Source organism: Pinus tabuliformis, chromosome 9 (assembly GCF_031772625.1).
Source record: "Pinus tabuliformis cultivar Carrire ecotype Pingquan chromosome 9, CPIR1, whole genome shotgun sequence".
Taxonomy (NCBI): Eukaryota; Viridiplantae; Streptophyta; class Pinopsida; order Pinales; family Pinaceae; genus Pinus; species Pinus tabuliformis.
Window position 1 is genome coordinate 1,726,130,374 of NC_142307.1, and position 12,223 is coordinate 1,726,142,596.

The following is a 12,223-nucleotide window of genomic DNA, read 5'->3' on the forward strand; positions in this document are numbered from 1 at the left end:
CACTGGAAACATGCATTGCAAACAATACACACCCTTTCCTCCAACTGTGCTTTTCCTACATAACTGTAGCAATTCTCACCGATGTAGGCTTATTCTTACCCTACAATATTCTCTTCTCTCCATCATCATCCAAGCACTCAATAGCCTTCTCATAACAATCCACCTTAGTCATGTGAAGGTACAACCAATCCATACCCAAAAGCATACTGTATGATCCCAATGGAAGCACATTCAGATGTGTTGATGTAGGCATACCATTCAACTCAAATGCACAATCTCTTACCCAATGATGAACTCTTTTCTTAGTACCTGTATCCAACTGCACCAACCAAGACTCTACATACACTTCTTTTCTTAAACCACACTTATCCACCAGGTCAAGATTAACATAACTATAATTATATTTTAGGGATAATAAAAATAGAAACAACGCGATCACAGAGCTTACCTTCCATCTTAATAATGGATGTCTAGTGATCTTCCTGGTTTTTATCAAAAGAAACATATATATGAGGAATGATATGTCCAACATCCCCCACTGCCTGTGCCTCCTGAGCACTATAGATTTGAGGTCTACCACCCTAATACAACAAAAAATCCTTCTTGCGATGATCTTTGCTGCATATACAAAATTTCAAAGTCCTGCTATCTCTGTGTTGTTGCTCTCTGGGATGAGTTCCATGTCCCTTATCAACTCCATTAAACTTCTTGTAAGGAGAAACATTCTCTTTCTCTCCTGCATCCTAAGGTCTTCCCCGCTTTGGTGGCCACTTTCCTTTAGTCTTATCATTCCCTTTCCCACCCTGCTTAGAACCGATCTTATGCTTTGATTGCTCATAAAAGTGCTTCAAATTTCCAATGAATTCCTCAAAGGATCAAGGCTTATCATACTCAATATGATCCTTAAATGCTAATGGCAAACCACTGATAAATCTTTGAAGTTTTGTCCTCATCCTTAAGATACGACACATACCTCAAAAAATACAAGAACTTAGTTGTGTACTCTTCATCTATCATAGATCCCATCTTCAACTCATAGAAATCCTTGGACTTTCTTTCATAGTACCTCTCTGATAGATACTTCTTCCTTAAGAGTCTCTTGAATTCATGCCAACTCAACTCCTCTATCCTAATGTCTCTGACACAGTTCACATATTCCCACTAGATGTATGCTTTCCATTTGAGGCTGAAAATATATATCCTAGCCTTCATGTTCTCTATCTAATCATGCATCTCAAGGAACTTATCCATCCCAAGTAGCCATGCCTTTGCATATTCCATTTTATTCAACTCTCCATTGAATGTAGGTGGCTTGGCTTTCTTGAACTCATCCGATAAATATGCTCTCACACTCCTCTTGTAAGGATGATAGTGATGATGACCATGCTACCTGTCTGAACTAGAACTAGAATAGAACCCATATCCACCACCTCCCTCATTAGGTGTATCCAAGAATCTTCAATATCTAACTATGTCATCCTTATCTGACTTGTGCCCACCATGAGACCTGTTATAGTATGCCCCATTAGTCTTGTCCTCCTGTTCATAACTACTCCATGACTTTCCCTATCTTTGTAAGTCTGACAAACTCTGAAGGATAATATTATTGACTTCTTCCTGTTTCCCCTATGCCTTGGAAAGCCTTTCCTATGACTGAATTATCATGTTATTATCTTCCTTGCAACTTCATATTTCTTCCTTTAAACTTCTCAAGGTGTTTTCTATGTCCAGAGAGTACTCATCTCTCTATTGCTCATTTGATCTGTAAAGAGAGTCTCGTGAACTGTAATTGACCGTTTTTCTAGTCCTCTCTAATCATCTTCTTCCTGCAAACATACCATGTTAGATACACCGAATACAAACATAATCAACATACCTAAGTGAAGTTCAAGGGAGGCTATCTCGTCTACAAAATCAGTCCAGATTAGCACGATACATGTATATACATAATCATATCAATATATTGACATCATGCATGATAATACTAACTACATACAATGACCTCATGCATGACAACCATAACCATGACAATGCATGCATAACAACCATATAGACACTGACATGCATGCATGACAAACACATTTTTCCCATTCAGTCCAAGTATTTGAACCATGCTCTAATACTAATTTGTAATGCCTCATCCCACATTTACCCACTTTAACTGGCCTATTGGGGTAAAAATGAGCTAAGGGATACTATGACATGAACCAACCTCCTAAGTATAATATAGGAAGTGGAGTCGAAAAACTGGGACTTTACTAACATTCCTCAGGAGCTACATGACATCCGGGAGCTAAAGAACCACTCCAAGTACCCAAACCCTAAGCTTGATTACTTTTTTAGTGACCCCGGCCCACAAGTACATGCATGACAAGGCCTCCATGTAGTTATAGGACTCCAACTACATGCATAAGTTTGCAAGGGTGTGATTATAGCCCAAAACGTCAAGTTCAGAGGGTGCGGTCATGGATTTTGAGCCACCATTTTAGGCTAGCCTCTAGACCACTACCCAGAACTCAATGAGACTTTTGAGAGAGATAATTAAAATCATGCCAAAGCCAATCATATAAAACTTGATCAAGGACTTGACCTAACCAGGCATAGCCATGACATTTATTTCGTCAAACATATGATGAACATGTAATCTACAGGTCATGAATGCATAAATGAACATAGGAGTCTGAGAATTATCTGAGAATCACCAAGAAGTTATAGTTCCCTCTCATAATAGTTTCAATAACACTTTGTATCCCATGCATTCATCAACCACCACATACTTATCAAATCCTGAACAAGACATAGCTATAGTACATTGCAAATCCATGCTTAAAACCAATATATAAGCATATTATTAATCATGATATAATAACCATCAAATCTCCATAAAACATTTGCAAATGCTCATAGAACACAGTCGGAAAATATCTCTTATTAATTGATACAAAATCCAACCTAGCCAGGGACTTCCATGTACCACCCAACCATAAACTGAGCTTAACCAAATATTTCCTTCGGCAATCACCCCCGTACCATATTCCAAGCATGAATTTGGGAATCAAGATATAAACAACCAGGGCTTCCCAAAGATTAAACAATCTCCACCCTCATGCTCACGCGATCTCGCCAAAACTGGTCAAGATAGCACATAAGCAAACCAATACATAAACAACCAGTGATTACCAGAAATTAAACTACCTCCACCGTCAGGCTACCGTGATCCCAACAAAACCAGTCAAAAGATCACTAAGCCCAAAACAAGCTTGGGTGCCTCAAAAAATTTCACCATTACCTTGAGTAATTTTACTATATCCACCCACATGTTGAGGGCTTCTTGGAGATTAAACCACCTCCACCCCCAATCCTTGGGAATTTTCCTGAGACCACCTCACCCGGTCCCAAAACCATTTGGAAATCAAAATATCAACCAAATAAAATAATCCAATCATAGCATGGCTATCCAGAAATGGAAAGGAAAAGTTGAAACCACTATCACACCTAGTAAAACCCATTTCAACGAAAAAAAGATAACTAAATACACAAATTCATGTACCATGCATTCACAAACCAACTAGGAAATCACACATGCAACCCATTATCTGCAAGTCTTCCTGCTAAAGTTGCTTGATCCAACCTTCCTTGCTTCATCTTTCTTTCCTTATCCTTCCTTTCTCCAATGCTAGAGTGCTCCAAGAATTCTCTAAGTGTGCAATATTATGAGAGAATAGAAAGAGAGCTCCAAAACTGAATTGACAAAAACTAATACGAGCAAAAGCTGTGAATTGATCCTCATAAGACTTTTTATCATTGAGGCCTCTATTTTCTTCACTTTCCTCTATTTTTCCTTCAATTTTCCTCTCATGAAAATATGTGACCCTCCATCTCCCTTTTCTCCTATTTTCTTTTATTTTCATAATTGAATGACAATTAATGCCTCTTTTCCTTTGCCAATTCCTTTTTCAATTTCCTTGGCCATAATAAATCAAAAGTGACACCCACTAGGATGTTTTTCCCAACATTCAGCTTAGAATATTTGTCCCATGACCTTGGTCTTATTTTTGTGTTTATTAACTTTATTACATGAACTTTTAACCCAGGATTGTTACACTCACTAGACGAGTTAGTCGACTTGACTACCACAAAGTGAGCTACTTTTCTCAACATGCCAATGACTACCATGATTGCATCATGTTGCCTAGAGGTTCTACACAAACTTGTGATAAAATCCATAAAAAATGCCTCCCATTTTCATTTCGGAATGGCAATAGGTTGCAACAATCCTGTTGGATGCTTGCATTTAGCCTTCACTTGCTGGCATTCTATGAATTTAGCAAAAAAATAAACCACTTCTTTCTTTAAATTTGGCCAGTAGTATAACTTTTTAATGGTTGTTAGGGTATTTTGGTACCCTTTGTGGCCTGAATATGGCTTGACATGGAACTCTTTCATTATGAGCCTCTTCAACTCATCATTATTTGGAACATAGATCCATTCTTAAACCTATTTAGGTTGTCATCAGTGAGTTGATATTTTTCATCCTTGCCATCTTGTAGCAACTTTTCTTTCATTTTTTGATATTTTTTATCATGTTGTCCTGCACTCTTGACCTTTTCTACTAGGTCTATTTTGTAAGAGCTTATGGTTGCCAAGTGATTCATTTGAATTCTCCTACTAAGTGCATTAACAACTGTGTTTTCCTTGCCTTTGATGTACTTGATTCGAAAGTTGAAATCACTAAGCATGGCCAACCATTTATCTTGTCTTGCATTTAACTTGTGTTTCTAAAACAAATACTTGAGCCCACTATGGTCTGTCATGAGTGTAAATGTTTTTCCAAGGAGGTAATGCCTCCATATATTCAATGCATGAATGATGAAAACTAACTATAGATCATGAGTCACATAATTCACCTCATGGTCATTCAATTTTCTTGATTCATAACATACCACCTGTCCTTACTACATCAAGACTCCATTGAGCCCTTCCTTGCATGCATCTATGCATACCATAAAATCCTTATGAGGATCTACAATCCTCGACACTCTTGCATTCCTGAGCAATTGCTTCAGTTGCTAAAAAAAATTTGCACACTGAGTTTTTTCACTCAAATTTCTTTCCTTTTCTTTGCAAGGATGTGATAGGAATGCGTATCTTAATTTTTTTTTGATAAATCACCTATATACCCTGCCAATCCCATGAATGATTTGACTTCATTCACATTCTTTGGCGTTGGCCACTCCATTATAGCTTTGATCTTCTCTGGTTCAACTTATATCCCTTCCTTGAAGACAATATGTCCCAAATAGTGTACTTGTTATTGGAAGAAATAACACTTGTTGATCTTCACATAGAGCTTGTGATCCCTCAACAACTGTAGTACTATAGCCAAACTCTTTTCATGCTCTTCCTCAATCTTTGAATACACTTATATGTCATCGACAAATAAAATGGAAAACTTTTCCAAATAATGACGCAACACACTGTTCATTAAACATATGAAAGTGGCAGAGGAATTCATAAGCCCAAAGGGTACCACTAAACTCATAGTGTCCATATCTTGTCTGGAAATCAGTTTTATGAATTTCCTCCTCCTTGATCCTTAGTTGATGATATCCTGACCTTAGGTCAACATTGGAAAATATTGATGCTTCTCTCAAATGATCAAATACAACATCAATCCTTGGTAATGGGTACCTGTTCTTTATGGTCACCTTTTCTAATTTCTTGTAATCAATATATAATCTAAGGGTCCCATCCTTCTTATTTACAAAGAGTATTAGGTCTCCCCATGGTGACACACTTGGCCTTATGTAGCCCTTGCCCAATATCTCCTTTAACTACAATTTTAACTCTATTGGATCAGGGGTACTCATCATGTATGGTACTTTGAATGTTGGTGTTTTCCTAGGAACCAAATCAATAGAGAAATCTATCTCTCTGTGAGGAGGTAATCTAGGAACCTCCATTAGAAAAACATTTGCATATTGCTACAGAAGCGGGTACCTTTTTAGCATTTCACTTTCCTCATTCTAAGCATCAATGCTAGCCTTCCCATCACTTAATATTTTCACTGAAAACAGCATGCATCCCTTTTCGTTGTTGTGCTTGGTTTGCATAGCAGTAATCAGCCTCACTGAAGTAAGCTTCCTCGTACCCTACAAAACCATTCTTTTTCCTTGCTCATCTAAGAAATCAATTTCCTTTTTGTAATAGTCCACTTTGGTCCTATGTAAGTACAACTAGTCCATGCCCAATAATATGTTGTATGCACCCAATGGAAATAAATTCAAATGTGCTTTTGTAGGCATGCCACTGAGCTCAAATATACATGATCTCACCTAGTGATTAATCCTTCTTTTGGTTCTGATTTCCAATTGAACCAACCATGGTTCTTTATGTAATTAATTGACCAAATTGCATTTCTCAACAAGATTTGGGCTAATATGGTTATAATTAGAACCTGGATTAACTAAAATAGAAACAACTTGATCACACAACTTACCTTCCATCTCAATGATGGATGCCTGGCAGTTATCTTCAGCCACATGAATTCTAGGTAAATCTCGAGCTACATCACCTACTATGCAAGATTCTTGGGCACTGTAAACCTTTGGTCTAGTATGTTTTTGGTGTAGAAAATCCTTTTTCTTGTGGTTTTTATCACATGTCTAACACTTTTGTGGCTCTCAAAATTCAAGCTTGAGCTTCCCTAAAGTTGGTTGTTGCATATTTCCCTTAACAACAATATTAAATTTCTGTTGAGATTGATTTGCAAGGGATGGATGCTTACCTTCCCCCTTTTTTGAGATTTTCTTAGGCCATTTCTTCTTATTTCCAACATTGTTCCTTGCCTTCCAATCACCTTTTATTTATGGTCTGTGTTTAGATTGCTCATAGCAGTGTTTCAACTTCTTGATAGCATCTTTTAGAGTCTGAGGTTCCAATAACTCAATTATGTCCCTGAATGTCATAGGAAAACCACTAATAAGTATTTTAATCTTGGATTTCTCATCCTTGATATATGGAACATACCTCAATAGTTCCAATAATTTAGTGACATATTCATCATCTGTTAATTTCCCCATCTTGAGTTCATAGAACTCTTTTTCCTTTCTATTGCATTAGCACTCAGAAAAGTATTTCTCTCTGAAGAGCTTTTGAAATTCACCCTAAGTCAAGTCCTTCTTAGAAATTCCTCTAATATTTTTCAAGTCTTCCCAAAATATGTCTGCTTTTCCCTTCAAGATGTAGGTGGCAATCTTAGCATTCATGTTTTCATAATAATCATAAATTCTAAAAAAAATCTTCAAGCCAAGCAACCAAGCTTCTGCATCCTTTGATTTCTTCATAGCCCCAGAAAATGTGGGTGGCTTGGTTTTATTTAATTCCTTAAGCATGTAATCATTTTCCTTCCCTCCTAGATGATGATTCTAGTGATGACAAGAGTGATGGTGGTACCTCTTGGTAGCAGAACTAGATGGTGTTCTAGAATGATGCACATCAGTGCTGGTTCTTCCTCTTTGGGTGCTCAACGGTACATTTCCTGGAACAATTTCTTCACTTTCCTACCTATGACTCTTCCTAGACCTGCTACCATCTACCCCATTTGTCTTTTCTTTTGAATCCAAAGGGATCCTATTGTCTCTGTGACTAACCCTCATCTCAGGTTGCCTCTGTCTCTATAGATCTGAGAGGCTTCGCAGAATGACTACATTTATTTTAGCTCGTCTCTCTTGAGCTCTTATCATCCTTTCATTGTATGATTTGAAGCTTCTAACTTCGTCCCTTCGGTTTCTAAGAGTATCCATCCAATCTAGAGAGTGATCCCCCCCCCCAATTGGTCAATTGACCTTTCTTCTTTATTGGCCCTAACCTCTCTACTTCCATGCTATGACTGATCATAACTATACTGCACCATTTTGGTCCCTAGAACTGTGTTTTGTCTCTTCCTTTTGATGCTTGTGATGTGTTTTCAATCACACAAATTGTTAGATACTTCATGTGATAAATAAATAAACACAATCATAACCATGAATCTCACATTCATGAAGTTTCTATGGTTATCTCTGCTGTGACAAAACAACTATGCTAGTATGCCCATGATACTCAATAATCCATATGAATCAGTCATATATCAAGCAATACAAACTGTTATTGCCTAATTAATAAATAAACAACAAAATTATGCCCATGGTCCTACTCTTACAGAGCTACAAAACAATCCACATTAGCAAATATTTATTAGTAACTCGCTAACTAAAATATACAAGCCTGCAAAATTCAAAAATGTTTTAACTATTAATCTCAACTATTAGTTTGTTCGTGACAGTGAAATATATCATCTAGTTGGATTTCTATTACTTTGAACAAATCACAGAGTTAATCTACCAATTACGCCTACAATTAATTTATTTAGACCAACTTTTAAGACATAAACAACTTGTTTAGTTAGTTTTTAAAAAACATCACTTTCTCGCGATAGAGCGAATCCAGTCCAAGTGTTGAACCTGGATGCTTTAATACCACAGGTAACAACCACATCCAGCTTACCCCATGGAGGTGGTGTTAATGCTAATCCAACTCCTCTCGTGCTACTAAAATACTGGGATAATAATTTATTTATTTTTGTTTTCTAACTTTTGTCCCTCCAAGGGTTGGATTATTTAATGAAGGTCACCAACCTTCTTCCAAGTCTCATGACCAAATATATATATATATATATATATATATATATATATATATATATATATATATATATATATATATATATATATATATATATATATATATATATATATATATATATATATATATATATATATATATATATGCTCGTGTGCATATCACAATTACAAAAGGACCGGTTGACATGTTTAACTCGAGCTCTGCCTCCATAGACCCACTATGCTTAGAGCCCCTCCTGCTAAATCAACCCGAACATTAATTTAATCATGTTAGTAAACAATGAATGTTTTGATGCCCTTATGGCAGTGCTCATCCGCACCCACAACGTAATTAGAAACACACAGTGCCTCCAACATTGGCCTATATATATATATATATCTATATATATATATATATATATATATATATATATATATATATATATATATATATATATATATATATATATATATATATATATCTATGTGTGTGTGTGTGTGTGTGCGCCCCTGCATTCAGAGCGCTGAGCGGAAATCACAGTCACAAGAAAAATTTATCAGGGTCTCCTTCCCTTCAAATCATCACTGTAAATTATGCACATTTCAAGACATTCAATGCAACTTAAATTTAATAGTCAAAGCATATATCAATGTATTTAACTAGGGTTCCCTTTTTCCATACTAGATTAATGTGAAATGTAAATAGAATGATCACAGTCATTCCTCAACTATTGTGTCCATAATTCAACCAAAAATGAGACATTCATTCATTAAAATTGCAGGTATGAAAGAGAACTTATCTTATATATTATAGGCATATGAGTATGGGACAAGGACTCTCCACCCAACCATAGATAGTTGTAGTCAAATCTCACTTGTAGCTATCACCCCTGAGCCAGATTCCAGAGACTGAGGGACTTTCTCAAAGGATTAAAACACCAACTTCCAACTGAAATAGGGTCCCCATAGGACTTCCTTCCTCTAGCCACTAGCCACTCAGTGGTTAAATGATGCACATGAAATCTATATGCCAGCTGCCTCCACCCTTCATCTACCTAATGGTAGCCAATAAAAATACATAGGGAATCCAGAGGCTTCTTCTCCACCCAATCACACACAGGGAATCCAAAGGGTAGTTTCCTCCACACAAGAATGACAAGGCACTCCATAGAAGCAAGTTTGTACCCTTCAAGAAAAAAAATAGTGGTTCCACCCACTTTGGGGAATCCAGAACCCACTACAAAATCAAACAACAAGAAAGGCTTCAGAGGTCCTCCATCTAAGAATCCTAGGAACAACCCTCCACCCCAGACATCAAATGAATCCAAATAAATCCCATCTCCACCCTCTAACTATATATATGGAATCGAGAGGCCATTGTTCCTCACCAAGGAGAGATCTTTTTCATGTCAATCTTTCCAACCGAACCTGTGTCACGGTCTTCTCTTCCCTTCTGCCAAAAAATCCTTGTTATTCCTCCTCTTTTTCACTGCTCTCTTTGTCCCTGCATGAAGATCAAATCCCCTTTGAGTGAGTCAAACTCATTCTTTTTCCTCTGTTGTTTGCACAGTCTCCCATCTCCACTAATTCTTGTCCTTCTTGCCTTGTAAGTGTCTCCCAAGGTAGCATGGGCCGTCGTACTTTTCTTGCAACCCAATTAAACTCATAAACCAATCTGTTAAAGACACACCAACAAAAATTTAATGGTTATTGTAACATTTCAAATTTCCTACGCAAAGAAACCTTATACATCCCAAGATGGCAACCTCCTCAGCTCTAGCATTTGTCTCCCTTTAACTCAACCACTTTTAATATATTTTTCACAGGTATTTACATTACATTCTCATAAGGAAACTTAGGTTGGGGTTGTCACATCAAAGAACACCATGTTGAAGAGTCCAATCCTAAAAAATTGAGCTAAGGTTATTGTATATTTCTAACCACACCACCTATAAAACACTAGTAATCAAGGGAAGGGTGTGTGCCTTACCAAACTTACTATGTACCAACATGGCACCAAAAAGGAACCCAATTGATAGGTACATGGATCAACCACAATAATGCATGGACATATCATAGTATCATGGCAAGGAGAAATCATAATCCAATTCAAATTGGCAAGGAAGGAATTGGACCCCATTTTCACATTTCACTAGGATGGATGGATGCTACTACATGGTACTAGGTAGCTACATTTCTTAGTTGATCATATTGTATGGATTTTTCTAATTTTTCATATACAAAATGTTTGTAGGGGGATCAAATGTAGTGTATTTAAGGGGGTAATGTGGGGTACCTAGGGAGGTATCCAAGGGGAATCAAAATATATAGTGGTTATATGTTGTTGTTCATTGCTATGTATGGAGGCCACATCTTGTAAATAAGGCATATGTAGTAGTGTGAAAGAAATACATGTTTAAGATGATTTATTAGAAGGTTCTACCTACTAGAAATTTCCTTCTTTAGAATGTTCGTAGGAGGTCGATCGTACCATATAAAAAATCACAAGGCCCGTGTAATGAGATATTGAAAACAATATTGTAGCTATAGCTAGCATTACTTTTGGAGTGTTTTTCTTCCTTAAGGAATAAACGAACAATCCATAATATTACACTACGTCAAAGGTTTTCCCTGTGGTTCTTATGTTCATTCTCTTGCTATATATTATGATGATTTGAATGTTATTTCAAATTAATTCCTATCTCATCTCTTTATATCTATTTAGTTACACACCAATTGTTATATAACTCAATAGATCTAAAGAGATAAGATATGAATTAACTTGAAATAAAATAACAAATACACATAATAAATAGAAAGAGAATGAACATACGAATTGTAGAGAAAACTCTTGAGGTAGGGTAACACCATGAATTATTCCTTATGGAAGGAAAAAAATCCACAAAAAATGCTCACTATAATTAAAATATCCTTCACAACAACCCATTAATTTGATTATAGTTTCTTATATAGTACTATCTACCTCCTAGGAACATTGAAAAGAAGGAACTTTTTAGTAGGTTGAACCTTCTAGTAAGCCTTCTTACATTTATTTCTTTCACACTACAACATGGGATTTATTTTCTAGACATGGCCTTTATATATAATAATACATAGCCGCCTATTTATTATTATTCCTTTTGGGTACCTTGTTAAGTACCCCCTCAGCTGCACTACGAACTTTCATGAAGAAGTACTAGAGAAACACCTTCATGCAAAAGAATATTGGTACAAGTTAGACATCTAATTCCAATTCCCACATTGTTGTGAACTAAAATAGTTGTGTTAACACACATCTTCTTATATTTCTTATTTCTTATTAGTATGAATGGAAACATAAAGGGTTTGCAAATATTCATGGTTTCATATGGTTTGAAAATGCACCTAATATGGACTCACTTGATTAGGAGGAATTAATTAAGGTTAATTTTGTAAAACAAGTTTTTGATAAATATGTTATAGCTTGGAACCCATGAGATATTTTCCATAGTAAGATCCAATTATATTGTTCAATTCTTGATGATCTATGTCTATTGATCATAATAGAAATAGTTTCATCTAAT